The sequence below is a fragment of the Ornithorhynchus anatinus genome, chromosome 1 (genome assembly GCF_004115215.2).
Source record: "Ornithorhynchus anatinus isolate Pmale09 chromosome 1, mOrnAna1.pri.v4, whole genome shotgun sequence".
NCBI classification, from domain to species: domain Eukaryota; kingdom Metazoa; phylum Chordata; class Mammalia; order Monotremata; family Ornithorhynchidae; genus Ornithorhynchus; species Ornithorhynchus anatinus.
In genome coordinates this window covers 145,992,372-146,010,483 of record NC_041728.1, presented here as the reverse complement: position 1 = coordinate 146,010,483, position 18,112 = coordinate 145,992,372, and the positions used below count along the sequence as shown (strand labels likewise).

At 45.5% G+C, this 18,112-nt stretch overlaps 1 long non-coding RNA gene and 1 other non-coding gene across 2 annotated transcripts in view; both read right to left on the bottom strand.

Annotated features, from left to right (window-relative positions):
- Positions 1-18,112, bottom strand: part of LOC120638585 — a 314,790-nt gene that overhangs the window by 266,716 nt on the left and 29,962 nt on the right. The window lies entirely within an intron of this gene.
- LOC114816406 lies at positions 10,570-10,707 on the bottom strand. Its single transcript, XR_003764177.1, has one exon. It is a non-coding gene; the product is annotated as a small nucleolar RNA SNORA7 (small nucleolar RNA).

Sequence of the window (18,112 nt, the reverse complement as noted above, 5' to 3'; positions counted from 1 at the left end):
TGGTAGCAATTTGAATGGAGAGGAAAGGGCAGATTTTAGCACCGGGAGACTCCTTGCCACCAGGTCTATGCAACATTTTCCTGCCACAACCATCCAGCACTCAATCAATCTATTGTGTTTATTGAGTGTTTACTGTGTGCAGAGCACTGTATCAAGTGCTTGGGGTTGGGGGAGGAGGGGTGTTGAATATAAAGGATTTGGTAGACCCTTTCCAGGCCAACAAAGTGCTTACAGTCTAGAGGAGACCCTAAACTGCACTATTAGCTTTTGAGGTAAAGCGACCGGGATGTTATCTCTCCCTCTCTGCTTCACCTGTTGGTGACCCACCCTAACTGCTGGGTCATTCAGCTGCTAGAGAAATACTGATATCTATTTCATTTGATGATTTATACTCTCACATCATCTGCTAAGCACTGGGTATCACACTAAGCCCTCATAGTACTTAGTGAGTAATTAGTTTTCCAGAAGCACCTTTATGGAACAAAATAGGTGAAAATTTTCAAAGTGCTAAATACTCATAGTTTTTAACCATCTTTTCCTAGAATTTTTTACTTCAGAGACAGAGTTGATTATATGTGAGGACTCTGCATGGGGTAAGCATTCAATAAATACCATAGATTGGTTACATTATCATGAGTTTGAACCTTTTCAAATATTTTTCAAATGAGCAACTGAATTCAGTAAATCACATTATCTTACTATATTCAATAATAATTGTGGTATTTGTAAGCACTTTGGGTCAAGCACTGTACAAAATGTTGGGGTGGATACAAGTAAATCAGGTTGGATACAGTCTCTGTTCCACATGGGGCTCACAAGTCTTATTTCCCATTTTACTGATGAGGTAACGGAGGCAAAGAGAAGTGATGTTACTTGCCCAAGTTTACACAGCAGAAAAGTGGTGGAGTGGGATCAGAACCCATGACCTTGTGTCTTACAGGTCCATGCTCTATCCACCATGCTATGTTCCTTCTTTATCAGCAACATTTATCAGCAAAGATTTGGATTAAACATTATTTTTGCCAAAATTTCTTCAAATCAATCAATCAGTACCAGATTTTGAGCACTTAGGGTGTGTAGCACACTGTACTGAGTAAAAGTGAAAATAAGTGTTGTATTTGTTAAATGCTACTATATTCCAAGGACTGTACTAAGCAGTAGGGTAGATACAAGGTAATCTAGTTGGACACACTCCTTGTCCCATATGGGACTGACAGTTTTAAGCAGGAGAACTGGTAGTGAGTCCCCACTTACAGATAAAGAAACTGAAGCCCAGAGAAACTAAACAACCTGCCTAAGGCAGGTGGGAAATGGCAGTGCGGAGTTAGAACTTAGGTCCTCTAACTCCCAGACTCTTTTGGGCTGCAAAGTGTAACCAACCTCCCCCATCAGTCCCTGCCCCTTTCCCCTTCTCCCTCAGCTTTCTCCTCTCCTTAGCGGCAGAAGCATTCCACAGAGCCATCTGGAACTCCATGGCCACCTTTTTCTTTTTCCTCTCTGCTTTTCATTGTGCTCCTCCTCCATTTGCATGGGCCTTGCAGCTTCCAGGAAAACCTAACCCCCTGTAATCCAGGTCAGGCTCTCTTCTCTGGATATCGGCAGTGAGGAGGAGCTCTGCGGAGTCATTGTTTGTGAACACTGTCTGGCAAGTGACCCTTCGGGCCCAGGGTCTTTTGTCCTTAATTTTCCTGAGATTGGCCTCAGCCGAGTCTCCATCCAGGAGCCTAGAACAGAGCCAAACTAGATGAAATTTAGCTTGGGGGAAAATAACCTGAGCTGGTAACTTCATCTAATAATTACGGTTTCCACCAGTGGCTCAGGTGCAAGATTATCAGATTATCCTCTAGACTGCAAACCTGTGATGGGCACGGAACATGTCTGTTAATTCTGTTATATTGTACTCCCCCAAGTGCTTAGTACAGTACTCTGAATGTAGTAAGTGCTCAATAAATACCATTGATTGATTGATTCTACTAGCCCATGCCACTTCTCCAGAGGCCGGGAGGGATGGCGGTGGAGCTGGTAGATTTGAGTGACTGGGAGGGATGACGACCGAGCTTCTTGTGTTTGCCATGGCTGGGAGGGATGGCGGCAGGGCTGTTTGTGCTCACAGAATCCAGGAGGGATGGCAGCGGAGCTGGCTGTGCTCACGGGGGCTGAAAGAGATGGCAGCGGAGATGCCCGTGATCAAGCAGCTGGGGAGGACAGTGGCTGAGATGGCATTCCTTTATGCGGCTGGGAGGGATGGCAGCGGACGTGCCTGAGCTCTCAGCATCCAGGAGGGATGGCAGCAGATGGGCCTGGGCTCACCTCAGTCTTACTACAGCAGACTGTGCCGCACCCGGAAAGTCCACACTAAACACCAACGATCGATCTGAGGAAGAACAGTTGACAGAGACAGAAGCTGGACATGCCTCTTTCTGGAGAAGCTTTCAACTTCGGAGGAATGCTAGGCTGAATCCCCAACAAACCCACCTCTGAGACTGTGAATCAATCAATCAATTGTATTTATTGACCACTTACTGTGTAGAGGACACTGTACTAAAAGCTTGGGAGAGTACCACGCAACAATATAGCAGACACGTTTCCTGTCCACAATGATCTTACAGTCTAATGGGGGAGGCAGACATCAATATAAATCAATAAATTAAGGATATGTACCTAAATGCTGTGGGGCTGAGGGAGAGGTAAATAAAGGGAGCAAATCAGGGAGATGCAGAGGGAGTGGGAAAAGAGGAAATGAGGGTTTAGTCAGGGAAGGCCTCTTGGAGGAGATATGCCTTCAACAAGTCTTTGAAAGGTGGGGAACGTTACCGCCAGATAAGAGGAGGGAGGGCATTTCAGGTCAGAAGGAGGATATGGGTGAGAGTTTAGTAGCAAGATAGACGAGATTGAAGTACACTGAAGTACAGGCATTAGAGGACTGAAGTGTGTAGGCTGGCTTGTAGTAATAATAATGTTAGTATTTGTTAAGCATTTACTATGTGCAGAGCACTGTTCTAAGCGCTGGGGTAGATACAGGGTAATCAGGTTGTCCCAAGTGAGGCTCACAGTCTTAATCCCCATTTTACAGGTGAGGTAACTGAGGCACAGAGAAGTTAAGTGACTTGCCCACAGTCACACAGCTGACAAGTGGTAGAGCTGGGATTCGAACCCATGACCTCTGACTCCCAAGCCCAGGCTCTTTCCACTGAGCCATGCTGCTTGTCAAAGGAGAGCAGCAAGGTGAGGTAGGAGGGGGCAAGGTGATGGAGTGCTTTAAACTCAACATGAGCAAGACTGAGCTCCTCATCTTCCCTCCCAAGCCCGGTCCGCTCCCAGACTTCTCCATCACTGTGGATGGCACGACCATCCTTCCCGTCCCGCAGGCCCGCAATCTCGGTGTCATCCTTGACTCGTCCCTCTCGTTCACCCCACACATCCTATCCGTTACCAAGACCTGCCGGTTTCACCTCTACAATATCGCCAAGATCCGCCCTTTCCTCTCCACCCAAACGGCTACCTTACTATTACGGGCTCTCGTTATATCCCGGCTAGACTACTGTGTCAGCCTTCTCTCTGACCTCCCTTCCTCCTCTCTCGCCCCGCTCCGGTCTATTCTTCACTCCGCTGCTCGGCTCATCTTCCTGCAGAAACGATCTGGGCATGTCACTCTCCTTCTTAAACAACTCCAGTGGTTGCCTATCGACCTCCGCTCCAAACAAAAACTCCTCACTCTAGGCTTCAACGCTCTCCATCACCTTGCCCCTTCCTACCTCTCCTCCCTTCTCTCTTTCTACCGCCCACCCCGCACACTCCGCTCCTCTGCCGCCCACCTCCTCGCCGTCCCTCGGTCTCGCCTATCCCGCCGTCGACCCCTGGGTCACGTCCTCCCGCGGTCCTGGAACGCCCTCCCTCCTCACCTCCGCCAAACTGATTCTCTTTCCCTCTTCAAAACCTTACTTAAAAATCACCTCCTCCAAGAGGCGTTCCCAGACTGAGCTCCTCTTCCCCCTCTACTCCCTCTGCCATCCCCCCTTTACCTCTCCGCAGCTAAAGCCTCATTTTCCCCTTTTCCCTCTGCTCCTCCACCTCTCCCTTCCCATCCCCACAGCACTGTACCCGTCCGCTCAACTGTATATATTTTCATTACCCTATTTATTTTGTTAATGAATTGTACATCGCCTTGATTCTATTTAGTTGCCATTGTTTTTACGAGATGTTCTTCCCCTTGACGCTGTTTAGTGCCATTGTTCTTGTCTGTCCGTCTCCCCCGATTAGACTGTAAGCCCCGTCAAACGGCAGGGACTGTCTCTATCTGTTGCCGACTTGTTCATCCCAAGCGCTTAGTACAGTGCTCTGCACATAGTAAGCGCTCAATAAATACTATTGAATGAATGAATGAATTAATTAAAGCTGATGGTAAGGAATTTCTGTTTGATGCAGAGTGGATGGGTAACCATAGAGGTTCTTGAGGACTGGGGAAAAATGGACCCAACGATTTTGTAGACAAATGATCCAGACAGCAGAGTGAAGTCTGGACTGGTGTGGGCAGAGAAGCCAGCAAGGAGGCTGATATGGTATTTGAAGTGGGAGAGGATAAATGTTTGGATTACCATGGTAGCAGTTTGGATGGAGAGGAAAGGGTGGGTTTTATCGATGATGTGAAGGTTGAACTGACAGGATTTGGTGATAAATTGAATATGTGGGTTGAATGAGAGAGAGGAGTCAAAAATAATACCCAAGTTACAGACTTGTGAGACAGGAAGGGAAGAGGTGCTCTCTATGGTGATGGGAAAATCAGAGGGTGGACAGGGTTTGACTGGAAAGATGAGTTCTGTTTTAGACATTTTAAGTCTGCGGTAATGGCAGGACATCCAAGTAGAGATGTCTTGAAGGCAAGAGGAAATGCAAGACTGCAGAGAGGAAGAGAGATCAGGGCTGAAGATGTAGATTTGGGAATCATCTACTTAGAGGTGGTAGTTGAAGATATGTGAGCAAATGCATTCTCCACAGGAGTGTGTTTAGAACGAGCATAGCAGGAGGACCCAGAACTGAGACTTGCGGGACTCTCACAGCTAGAGGATGGAGGCAGAGGAGAAGCCCGCAAAAGAGACTGAGAATGAGCAGCCAGAGAGACAGGAGAAGAACCACAAGAGGACAGTGTCAGTGAAAATGAGGCTGAATAATATTTCTGGGAGAAGGGGTCGTCAACAGTGTCAAAAGCGGCTGGGAGGTCCAGGAGGATTAGGATGGAGTAGAGGCTATTAGATCTGGCAAGAAGCAGATCATCTGTGACCTTTGAATAGGCAGTCTGGGTGGAGTGAAGAGGATGGAAGCTAGATTGGATGGGGTTCAGGAGAGAATTGGAGGAGAGGAACTTGAGACAAAGGTGTAAACAACACGTTCAAGGAGTACAGAGAGGAATGGTGGAAGGGAGATTACAATAAAGGATCTTATTAGGCAGGTGGCAAGAGTCACAGGTTAAAAAGTAGCAAGAGTGACTTGCATCAAAGCAAAAATGGCAGCATGACTACAGCAAGCTAGAGTTCTTCAAAAACCTGAAACAAGACTGGTAGATTAAACCAATAAATGCATACAATGAATGATGAAATGTCAGAGCTGAAGAGATCTAAGATATACTACTGCTCTCAAAACTGAGGACCCTTCTCCAACACTGAAGGCTTCTGGACCGATTCACACTACCAAGGAAATACTGAAGAGTAAGTGTGAAGAGGGTATACAGTATCCCCCTCATCACAAAAAGATAGGCTCTTACATGGATGGATTTCAAGAACACTTCAAAGATTTTCTGGATGTGCCCTCAATTATTGATGAGGAAGACTTTTAAAGCATAGAAAATTGGCTAAAATGTGTAGGTATGGCCCTCTTCAAGACACAAAAATGACAGGAATCATTTCACAGCATCATCACAATGCTACAGGCTGACACTAAGTCTGATAAAAGCTGATGATAATACCAGAACACACTTAGAAATCCTACACCCAACCATAGATTTTCACTGACAACATGAGATCTAATGCTTCATTAAAGTATTTTATCTAGACAGAGAAGCAGTGTTGCCCAATGGAAAGAGCGTGGGTCTGAGAGCCAGAAGGACCTGGGTTCTAATCCCAGCTCTGCTGCTTGTCTATTGCGTGACCCCGGGCAAGCTGCTTAACTTCTCAGAGCCTCGGCTACCTCATCTATAAAATAGGGATAAAAAACAGTAAGCCCCATGTTGGGCATGGACATACCCAAACTAATTAGCTTGTATCTACTCCAGTGATTAGTAGTAATAATAATGATAATTGTGGCATTTATTAAGTGCTTACTACGTGTCAGGCACTGTACTAAGCGCTGGAGAGGATACAAGGATATTGGGCTGGATTGAGTCCCTGTCCCACGCAGGACTCACAAGCTCAATCTTTATTTTACAGATGAGGTAACCGAGGCCCAGAGAAGTTAAGTGAGTTGCCCAAGGTCACGCAGTAGAGAAGTGGCGTGTCTGATGCATAGTAAGCACTTGAACAAATACCATAAAAAGTATATTATAACATAAATCCTGTTTTGGCCCACTGGGAGGAGCACAGCTCTAAGAATCAAGGGACCTTATCCCTGCTGGGCAAATAGGGGAATGTCTGATAAGGCTATATATCATCAGTGGTAAGGATTTCTGAGCAAATTGGATGGTCTGGTCTCCTGACCACTCCCAGACCACAACTCTGGGAGTCAGAGGACATGGATTCTAGTCCCGCTCTGCCACTCGTGTGCTATGTGACCTTGGGAAAGTCACTTCACTTCTTTGGGCCTCAGTTACCTGGCATATAAAATGGGGATTAAGACTGTAAGCCCCACATGGGACAGATACTGTGTCCAAACTGATTAGCTTGTGACTATCCCAGCCTAGAGTTTGGAACAGTATCTGGTGCATAGTAAGCGCTTAACAAATATCATCATTATCATTATTGTCATCATTTTAAGATTAGGCTTCATGCAGGGCAGTTTCAGGTGGAAAACACGGTAAGCCACCTCCTCAGTGGGTCAGATGGCAGGGAAGCCTCTGCCCCTCACATTCTTTCAATCATTAAATTGTATTTACTGAGCACTTACTATGTGCAGAGCACTGTACTAAGCACTTGGAATGTACAATTCAGCAACAGAGACAATCCCTGCCCAACAACGGGCTCACAGTCTAAACAGGAGAGACAGACAACAAAACAAAACAGATATGAGAGTGGCACTACCCTCTTAAAGACACCAGTGACGCTCCCCCGTTCAGAGATGGTGGCGGGACTGCTCTTCGCAAGATGGTGGAAGCAAGGGCTATCTGTCTGTCTGCCTCTATGCTCAGATGGTGGCAGCAGGCAGGAAGGAACTGATCCATTAGTGGGATGGAAGTCAGGATTCATTCATTCACTCGTATTTATTGAGCGCTTACTGTGTGCCGAGCACAGGTTCTTGGATTAAGACCATGAGCCTCATGTGGGACAAGGACTGCGTCCAACCTGATTACCTTGCATCTACTCCAGTGCTTAGAAGAGTGCTGGACACAAATTAAGGACTTAACAAATATCACAATTATTACCGTGACTTTGGGTCAGTCACTTCACCTCTCGGTGCCTCAGTTACCTCATGGCTCAGTGGAAAGAGTCTGGGCTTCAGAGTCAGAGGTCATGGGTTCGACTCCCAGCTCTGCCACTTGTCAGCTGTGTGACTGTGGGCAAATCACTTAACTTCTCTGTACCTCAGTTCCCTCATATGTAAAATGGGGATTAACTGTGAGCCTCACATGGGACAACCTGCTTACCCTGGATCTACTCCAGCGCTTAGAACAGTGCTCTGCACATAGTAAATGCTTAACAAATACCAACATTATTAAAATGAGGATGAAGACTGAGCCTCACGTGGGACAATCTGAATACCCTGTATCTACCTCAGGGCTTAGAACAGTGCTTGGCACATAGTAAGCACTTAACAAATACTAACATCATTATTATTATTATCAATAAAAATAATAATAATAAATCTGATTTATTGAGTACTTGCTCTGTGCAGGGCACTGTACTAAGACTTTGGGGAGTACAATATAAAAGAGTTGATAGGCACATTCCCTGCCCACAAGGATCTTACAGTCTAAAGGAAGAGCTTACGGTCTGGAGAACGATCCCGGCTCCCTGGGGAGCTCAGCCAAGGAGTCACTGCGGAGGTAGTAAGAATGGCAGTGTGGTAATAATAATAATAATAATAATAATAATCATTGTGGTATTTGTTAAGTGCTTAGTGCCAGGAACTCTACTAAACACTGGGGCAGATACAAGGTAATTGGTTGGACACAGTCCCTGTCCCACATGAGGCTCACAGTCTAAATCCCATTTTACAGATGAGGTAACTGAGGCACAGAGAAGTTAAGTGACTTGCCCAAAGTCTCACAGCAGCCAAGTGGAAGAGCTGGGATTAGAACCCAGGTCCTTCCAACTCCCAGAACTGCACTATACCCACTAGGTCCTGTTGGGACAGATGGCAGAAGGAGTCATGGTGACACGACAATGGGGAAATGCTCTTTGGCCTACCTACCACAAAATGTTGTGACTGCCGCCATATTCGATGGGAGGAGATGGCGAATATTTTCCCTCCTCAGAGTGGCCAAATGTCTGAAGCCAACTCTGATTTTGAATACTGGGATTTGCCAATCCATTTTCAAATGGAATTAGGCCCTAGACTGTGAGCTCTTTGAATACAGGCAATATTCACGTTCCTTCTGCTGTGCTAACCCAAGGGCTTACTACAATGGTCTGCCCACAGTAGGTGCTCAATAAATACTATGATTAATTGCATGAGGAAAGGCAGTGCCCACAATGGATAACGGAATGGGCTGATTGCCCCCGAACACGAGGACAGGATTCTACATTTTATATACCACGTGAAACTTCACATTCATGTTAGAGAATTTACACATTTATTTTTGGTACCCATAGAATTTCTGTGGCTGTTAAAAATACTCAATTCCTGATCCAAATAAAGCACTATTTCTTGGGGACTGGGGACTTCTGACAGGGCTGGAAGGGAACAACCAAGTAGAAGAGAAGAAGCTTTTAGTAGACTTGTCTGTTTGCCCAACTGACTTTTTGCCCAACTGTTTCCCCAGTGCCCAGCTGCCATAGGGGCAGTGGGTGGTCAACAGATAAAGTTATTCCATCATAGGGTGGAGACATGCAAGGTTTAAATAGTGGCATCAAGGGGATAGTAGAAAACTGCCAATGACAAACCCAAACCCTGGCTATGAATCACCTCTGAGCCACAGAATGGTCATTCCACGAAGGGCTAGTCAATCAATCAATCACATTTTTTGATCACTTACTATATGCAGAGCACTATTCTAAGCACTCGGGAAAGTACAATAGAGCAGTAAACAGATACATCCCTGCCCACAACGAACTTATAGTCTAGAGACCATCTTACAGTCTACAGGGCTACAAACTGAAAGAGCACCAGACTTGGAGGTGACCTTCTTGAAGAAATGCAAACCATATTCCAAAGAGCGGTCTTTGCTATGTTAAAAATCAGATTCCTCGTCAATTAGTTCCATTTCCCATTACTTAGGATCCTGCATAGAGAGAGGATTGTTCACTTTAATGAGGGTTTGCTCTAACAGCTAACTTAAAAAGTGACACTGTGGAGTTCAATTTTGTATTGGGTTTTACACGCCATCACGCATTTCAGGGGATAATCATTTGCCATAATTCCAAGCCTCGAAAAGTGGTAGATTAAAAATGTCATTTCTGTTTTAATTAAAACACAGGAAGTGAAAAGTAATAACATAATATGTGTGGGGGGTTCATGTGTGCAATGCACAAGATAAGATGAGGACAGCAGCCAGGAGTTTTTCCTGGTTTCCTGAAAATTGACAGGAAATACGGCCCTGAGAAGGTGAAGCCGATGGAAAAATGAGCCTCAGATGCGAAGCATGTAGCTGCACTGTTTGCAGTTGCTTACGGCTTTTCTTCGTCAGTTCTCTCCAAATAGTAAACAGCCCCTTATCGATCAATCTCCTCCAAGAGGCCTTCCCTAAGCCCTCCTTTCCTCCTCTTCCACTCCATTCTGTGTCGCACTGACTTGCTCCCTTTATTCATTCCCCATCTCAGCCCCACAGCATTTATGTACATTTATATTATTATGTTTCCCACTCTAGACCATAAGCTCGTTGTGGGGAGGAAATGTGCCCGTTAATTCTTACACTGGGAGCAAGTAAGAGCGGCACAAAAGGATGAGAGGAAGGCTTAGTCAGGGAAGGATTCTTGGAGGAGATGTGCCTTCACTAAGGCTTTGAAGTGGGGGAGAGCATGTTAGTCATGCTATTCTTAGGGTTGTCTTATGCTGTCAAGTCATGTCTGACCCATAGCGACGCCATGGACACATCTCTCCCAGAAAGCCCCACCTCCATGTGCAATTGTTCTGGTAGTGCACCCATAGAGTTTTCTTGGTAAAAATATGGAAGTGGTTTACCATCGCCTCTTTCTGCACAGTAATCCTGAGTCTCCACCCTTGACTCTCTCCCATTCCGCTGCTGCCCAGTACTGGTGAGTTTTGACTTGTAGCAGATTACCTTCCACTAGTTAGCCATTGCCCAAGCTAGGAATGGAATGGATATGCCTCTGCTTGCCTCTCCCTCCCGTAGTCAAGACTGGTAGAGTACTGGAAACTCTCCAAGTGCGACACTGAGGGGTGGCATGCTACTCTACTCATGCTCAATACCCTCTGCCATCTTCTCCAAAGGATCTTCCCTGATTCCCACCATCCCAAGCAGTCCCATACCAACCCAACAGCCGTCTTAAGCATTTGTGAATTATTCCCATCTTCTGCATTTATGTATACACATATCAATCAGTAAGTGGTATTTATTCAGCCCTTATTATATGCAGTATACTGAATTATGTATTCAGTTATTTCAGCTACTTCATTCTGATGTGTTTTTGCTACTCCTTTGCTCCATTTTTGGTTCTTCCTCCTCCTCATCATAATCATCAGTGGTAGACTGTGAGCCCCATGTGGGACAGGGACTGTGTCCAACCCTATTTGCTTGTATCCACCCCAGTCCTGCCTGGGACATAGTAAGCACTCAACAAATGGCATAATTATTATTATTATCACTTCTTGAGAGCTTATTAAGTACATAAAGAGCACTGTATTTAGCAGTTAAGAGAATAGAATACAATAGCGTTGGCAGACACATTCCCTGCCCACAAGGAGCTTACAGGCACTGGGGGACTACCCACTATGGGTAGATTGTTTAAGTCAGTTTATGTTCTTCATTGGATTGTAAACTCCTAAAAGCCAGAAACCTTGCATTGTAGTATATGTATACATATGTATTTATCCCATAACACAAGTTCCCCTAAAACAAAAAAAAGGTAACTGTGTTATTAGAGAATTGAAAGAAAACACAACCGCTGGGAGTTGGTGTGAATGTGTAGGATGACAGTTTCTTTTTAATAATAATAATTGTGGTATTTGTTAAATGCTTACTATGTGCCAAGCACTGTACTAAGCGCTGCAGTAGATATACAAGGTAAGTATATCACAATCTAAGTAGGAGGGAGAGCAGGTATTCAAACCCCATTTTACAGTGGAGGAAAATGAGGCACAGAGACCAGGGTAGTGACTTGTTTAAGATGACTCAGCAAGCAAGTGACAAAGTAGGAATTAGAACTCAGATACTCTGTCACTCAGACCCAAGCTCTTGACACTTAGCTATGTTCAGTTAGTCAATCAGTCAAACGTATTTATTGAGAGCTTATAATGTGCAGGATACTGTACTAAGCACTTGGGAGAGTATGGTATAACAATAAACATACACATTCCCTGCCCACAAAGAGCTTACAGTCTAGAGGGGGAGACAGACATTAATATAAATCAATCACAGATATGTATATAAGTGCTGTGGGGCTGGGAGTGGGGATGAGTAAAGGGAGCGAGTCAGAGCGAAGCAGAAGGGAGTGGGAGAAGAGGAAAGGGGGGCTTAGTCAGGGAAGGCCTCTTGGAGGAGATGTGCCTTCAGTAAGGCTTTGAAGTGGAGGAGGGTAATTGTCTGTAGGATGTGAGGAGGGAGGGAATCCCAGGCCAGAGGAGGACATGGGGAGAGGTAGGTGGTGAGATAGACGAGATTGAGATAGATGAGTGAGAAGATTAGCATTAAAGGAGCAAAGTGTGGGCTTGGTTGTAGCAGGAGAATAGTGAGGTGAGACAGGAAGTGGCAAGGTGATTGAGTGCTTTAAAGCCAATGTTGAGGAGTTTCTGTGTGATGTGGAGGTGGAAACCACCAGAATTTCCTGAGTAGTGGGGAGACAGCCTGAACTTTTTTGTAGAAAAATGATCAGGGCAGCAGAGTGAGGATGGTCTGGAGTGGGGTGAGACTGGAGGCAGGGAGGTCAGCAAAGAGGCTGATGCAGTAATCGAGATGGAATAGGATAGAACCACTTTGCTATTCTTCCTTTTGGAAACCCCTCTATACACAAAGACATTTCCAAAATCATAAATATTTTGCTTTCCAGATCCGCTGTGGCCTTACCCATGTGCGGATACCCCATTCTGAGAGTCTTCCATTGCATCTCACCCACGCCTGCTCTTGGCAAGGCACTGTCAACTTGTCTTTGTGATGCTTTAATCGGAATGGATTTTAAATAACTAAAACTGTCATATGCTCCCCTAACTATGATGGGAACACTTTCTTCTCCAATTTTTAATTTTTGTTTCTGTAGAGATGCCAGGCTTAAATCCTTTCCTGTGGATCCAGGAAGAAAATGAGTGGTAGCCCACATCCCTGGTTTCCTTTTTGTACAGACAGCTCAGATTTCTGCAAAACAACCCTCAACTGTTGGATAGAGCACGGCCTTGTGGATAGAGCATGGGCCTAGGAGTCAGAGGGTTCAGGGTTCCAGTCCCAGATCCACCACGTGTCTGCTGTGTGACCTTGGGCAAGTCGCTTCTCTTCTCTGGGCCTCAGTCACCTCATCTGTAAAATGGGGATTATGACTGTGAACGCCTTCATTCAATCATATATATTAAGTATTTAATGAGTGCAGAGCACTGTACCAAGGCTTGGGAAAGTACAATACAACAATAAACGACAACAATTCCTGCCCACAATGACCTCACAGTCTAGAGGCGGGGAGACAATAATACAAATAAATAAATTGACAAATATATACATAAGTGCTATGGAGCTGGAATGGGGGGGAGAGCAAAGGGAGGCAGTCAGGGTGATGGGGAAGGGAGTGGGAGAGGAGGAAAAATGGGGCTTAGTCAGGGAAGGCCTCTTGGGGGAGATGTGTCCAATCTGACTAGCTTGTATCTACCCCAGTGCTTAGAACTGTGCCTGGCAAATAGTAAGCACTTAACAAATACCATAAAAACCCCCCAAAAAAAATTCCACCCAGGGGTAGGACACCCCCTTTCCTCCCCATCCCCTGGTGCCACCAGACCCGACTCCTCCCACGGCCTGCCACACCCCACTGTGGCTCCCTGCTCCCAGTATGCCTGTGCACTACCAGTCACATGGATGTAAGCCTCCTCCGCGCATTCGTTGTGCCACTCTCCCCACCTTATGGCCCTGCAACTCCTCTCAACCTTCCATCTCTGCTCCCAGGGCCCTTGGCCCTCTCCTATATCTGACAGAGGGAGTCTAACAGGAGGACGTCTGGCTAGAAGGAGAGTAGACTCCCTCTAGACTGTGAGTTCGTTGTGGGCTCGCTGTGTCACTGTTAATTGCTGCATAGTACTTTCCCAAGTGCCAACAACAGTGTTCTGCACACAGTAAGCACTTAATAAATATGACTGAATAAATGCAAGGATGAAATGAATGAATGGCCGCCATGCTGGCCCTCCTCTGCATCACCCTGGGACCTCCATCCTCTGCCTTCCACCATCCCGGAGGACAGAGAAGAGCAGCCTCGGCCTGGTGACTCCTCTACCGTAATTTGGGAAGTTTGTGGAGACTGCTGCTGTTTCAGTCACTCTAACAGTGGTTGTGTCTGTGGCCTTTGAGCCAAGAGAACTCTGAAATTCTGCTCCTCCTGCCACAGCACCCTACTGAGCTTTCATTTTGTCTTTACATTTCTTTAGTGTTTTGTTTCATCCCTCCTTATGTATCTGTCGCCAGGCCTCTCCCCCATTTTATTACTAGATTGCGAGCCCCTTCAAGGGATAGGGACTGCAACTAATTCCCACCTGTGTATTCTTTCAGCACTTACTATAGCACCTAACAAATACTCTTACTACTCTTACTCTTAGTACTACTAATAATAATAACGGTATTTGTTAAGAACTTACTACGTGCCGAGCACTGTTCTAAGTGCTGGGGTAGATACAAGGTAATCAGGTTGTCCCACATAGGGCTCACAGTCTTCATCCCCATTTTACAGATGAGGTAACTGAGGCACAGAGAAATGAAGTGACTTGCCCAAGGTCACATAGCTGACAAGCAGCAGGGCCAGAATTAAAACCCATGACCTCTGACTACCAAGCCCGGGCTCTTGCCACTGACCCACACTGCTTCTCAACTACTATTACTGATTTGTGAGCAATGTTCAGAAGCGGTATTGTCTAGTGAAGAAAAAGCATGTTTAGAGAAGCAGCATGGCCTAGTGGATAGAGAATGGGCCTGAGAGTCAGAAGGTCATGGGTTCTAATCCAACTCTGCCACTTGCCTTCTGTGTGACCTTGGCTAAGTCACTTCACTTCTCTGTGCCTCAGTTACCTCATCTGTACAGTGGGGATTGAGATTCTGAGCCCTAAGTGGGACAGGGACTGTGTCCAATTCGCTTTGCTTGTATCCACCCCAGTGCTTAGTACAGTGTCCTGCACATAGTAAGAGCTTAACAAGTACCATAATTATTAGTGGAAACAGCACAGGCATGGGAGTCAGAAGGAGACCTGGGTTCTGATCCCAGTTTCGCCACTCTTCTGCTCTGTAACTTTGGGCAAGTTACTTCACTTCCCTATTCCTCAGTTACCTCATCTGTAAAATGGGGATTCAGACTGTGAGCCCCATGTGGGACAGGGACTGTGTCCAACATGATTAGCTTGTATCTACCCCAGTGCTTAGAACAGTGACTGGCACATAGTAAACACTTAACCAATATATACAAAAAAATAACACTCACCCAAATGGCTGAGGGCCAGAGAAGATTTACTACTATACTTTCGTGGACCAAGCGTGCAAGAGATTTCTCACTCGAAAATATCCACACACACAGAAATCCAGTCTTACCATCAAGCGTCAATTTCGCACCAGCTGAGGACTCTTCTATCTTTGGTGTTTCTTTCAACAGAATCAAACCCAGATATAAAATGAAAGCAAACTGGATGTGAAGCTGGGAATGCGTTATTTTGGGAGTTAGCAAGCAAATATATATCAAAGAAGTTAAGTGATTTTTCGAGTGAGCTATTAGTGGAGCTGGAGTAGCGGTGCATGAAAAGGAACAGAATCATTCAATCAACCAATCAGTGGTGTTTATTGAGTGCTTTTTGTGTGCCGAGCACGGTACTAGGTGCTTGGGAGAGAAAATACAATAATAATAATAACACTAATAATGGAATTGTAAGCTCATACTCTAGGCTGTAAGCTGTGGACAGGGAATGTGTCCGTTTATTATTACTCTTCCAATCGTTCAGTAGAGTGATTTGCACACAGTAAGTGCTCAATAAATATGATTAATGAATTAATAATTAATTAATATGATTGAATGAATGAAAATTAATGCTTACTATCTGCCAAGCACTTCAACTACTATGCAGATGATACCCAAATTGACATCTCCAGCCCTGATCTCTCTCCCTCTCTGCTGCCTCTCATTTCCTCTTGCCTTCAAGACATCTCTACTTGGATGTCCTCCTGTCACCTCAAGCTTAACATGGCCAAACCACAACTCCTAATTTTTCCACCCAAACCCTGCCCCTTCCCTGACTTTCCTCTGCTTGTAGAACACCACCATCCTTCCTGTCTCACCAGCCCGTAATCTTGACATTATCCTTTAGTCCTCTGTCTCATTCAACCCACGTGTTCAATCCATCACTAAATCCTGTCAGTCCCACCATCACAACATTGTTAAAATCTGCCCTTTTCTTTCCACCCAAACTGCTACCAAGTCCTATCCTCCCTGGATTACTGCATCAGCCTCCTTGCTGACCTTCCAGCCTCCTGTCTCTCCCCATTCCAGTCCATACTTTACTCTGCTGCTTGGATCATTTGTCTACAAACACATTCAGGAAATATCACCCTGCTCCTCATAAAGCTCTATTGGTTGCCCAACCACCTACGCATCCAAAAAGCCTCCTCTCCAATGGCTTTAAAGCATTCCACTATCCTGCCGCCTCCTACCTCACCTCACTACTCTCCTTCTACAACCCAACCCGCACACTTCTCTCCTCTGGTGCAACCTTGTCATTGTGCCTCAATCTCACCTGTCTTCCCACAGACCCCTGGCCCACATCCTACCTCTAGGCTGGAATGCACTCCCTCTTCAAATCCGACAGACTCTCCCCTGCTTCAAAGCCTTACTGAAGGCACATCTCCTCCAAGAGGCCTTCCCAGGCTAAGCTCCCCTTTCCTCCTCTCCCACACAGTTCTGTGTCACCTTGACTTGTTCCCTTTGTTCTTCCCACCCCTGCTCAGCCCCACAGCACTTATGTACATATCTGCAATTTATTTATTTGTATTGATGTCTGACTCCCATCCTCTAGACTGTAAGCTCGTTGTGGACAGGGAATGTGTCTGTTTAATGTCGTATTGCCAATACAACCATATTGAATTGTATTGTCCCAAATACTTAGTACAGTACTCTGCATACAGAAAGCGCTCAATAAATACCAATGAATGAGTGAATGATTGAGTGAACTATGCAGAGGTTGAAAGAAGATAATCAGATTGGACACATTCCCTGTCCCACATGAGGCTCACAGTCTCAGGGTGGCACAGAGGAAAGAACACGGGCTTGGGAGTCAGAGGTAATGGGTTTGAATCCCAGCTCTGCCACTTCTCACCTATGTGTCTGTGGGCAAGTCACTTAACTTCTCTGTGCTTGTTACCTCATCTGTAAAAAATGGGGATTAATTGTAAGCCTCACATGGGACAACCTAATCACCCTGTATCTACCCCAGCGCTTAGAACAGTGCTCTGCACATAGTAAGTGCTTAATAAATACCAACATTATTATTATTATCATTACCCCAGCACTTAGAACAGTGCTTGGCACATAGTAAGTGCTTAACAAATACCAACATTATCATTATTATTATTATTATTATATTATTAAATGGGAGGGACAACAGGCAGTGAATCCCCACTTTACAGATGAGAAAACCGAGGCACAGAGAAGGTAAATGACTCGACCAGGGTCACACAGCAGGCAACTGGCAGAGCTGGGATTAGAATCCAAGTCCTCTGACTCCTGGGCTCGTGCTCTTTCCACTAGGCCATGCTGGTAGACACGGTCCCTGCCAACAGGGTGCTCACAGAGTAAAGGAAGAGACAGACATTAAAACAAATTACTGATAGGAGAATATAAGGGATATGTATTTAAGTGCCGAGGGGCTGGGGTTGCTTCTTAAGGGGTACAGATCCAAGTGCAGAGGAAACATAGAAGGGAGGGTGAACGGGAGAAATGAAGGCCTTAAGTATTTGGTTAGGAAGCTACTGAAAAAGACAAAACATGAAAAGCATGCAGCGCCTACAAAACTTATTTTGAAAATCGAAACACTTGGTTTCACTTGATGGCCTTCCAAGGGAGGTTGAACACTGCAGTGGAAGGTTCTGTACCACTGTACTCTCCCAAGTGCTTAGTCCAGAGTTCTGCACACAGTAAGCTGAAATCAAAACCCTCGACTGATTGACCAAATCAGAGACACTGAAGAGTTTGAAGTAGAATGTTGAAAATTATTCCAAGGGAGAATGAAAAAAAATCCTTTTACATCATTAACTATGCCAGTTATCATCACTCCTCACTCCTCCTCACTCTGATCTTCCAATCACCTCCTCCTCTCCAGCTTCCATCACCGCCACCCCAGTTCTCTCCTTCCGGTTTAACACACCTGATATCTTCAGCAACCACATGCATTCTAACTTCCCCTGCCACTG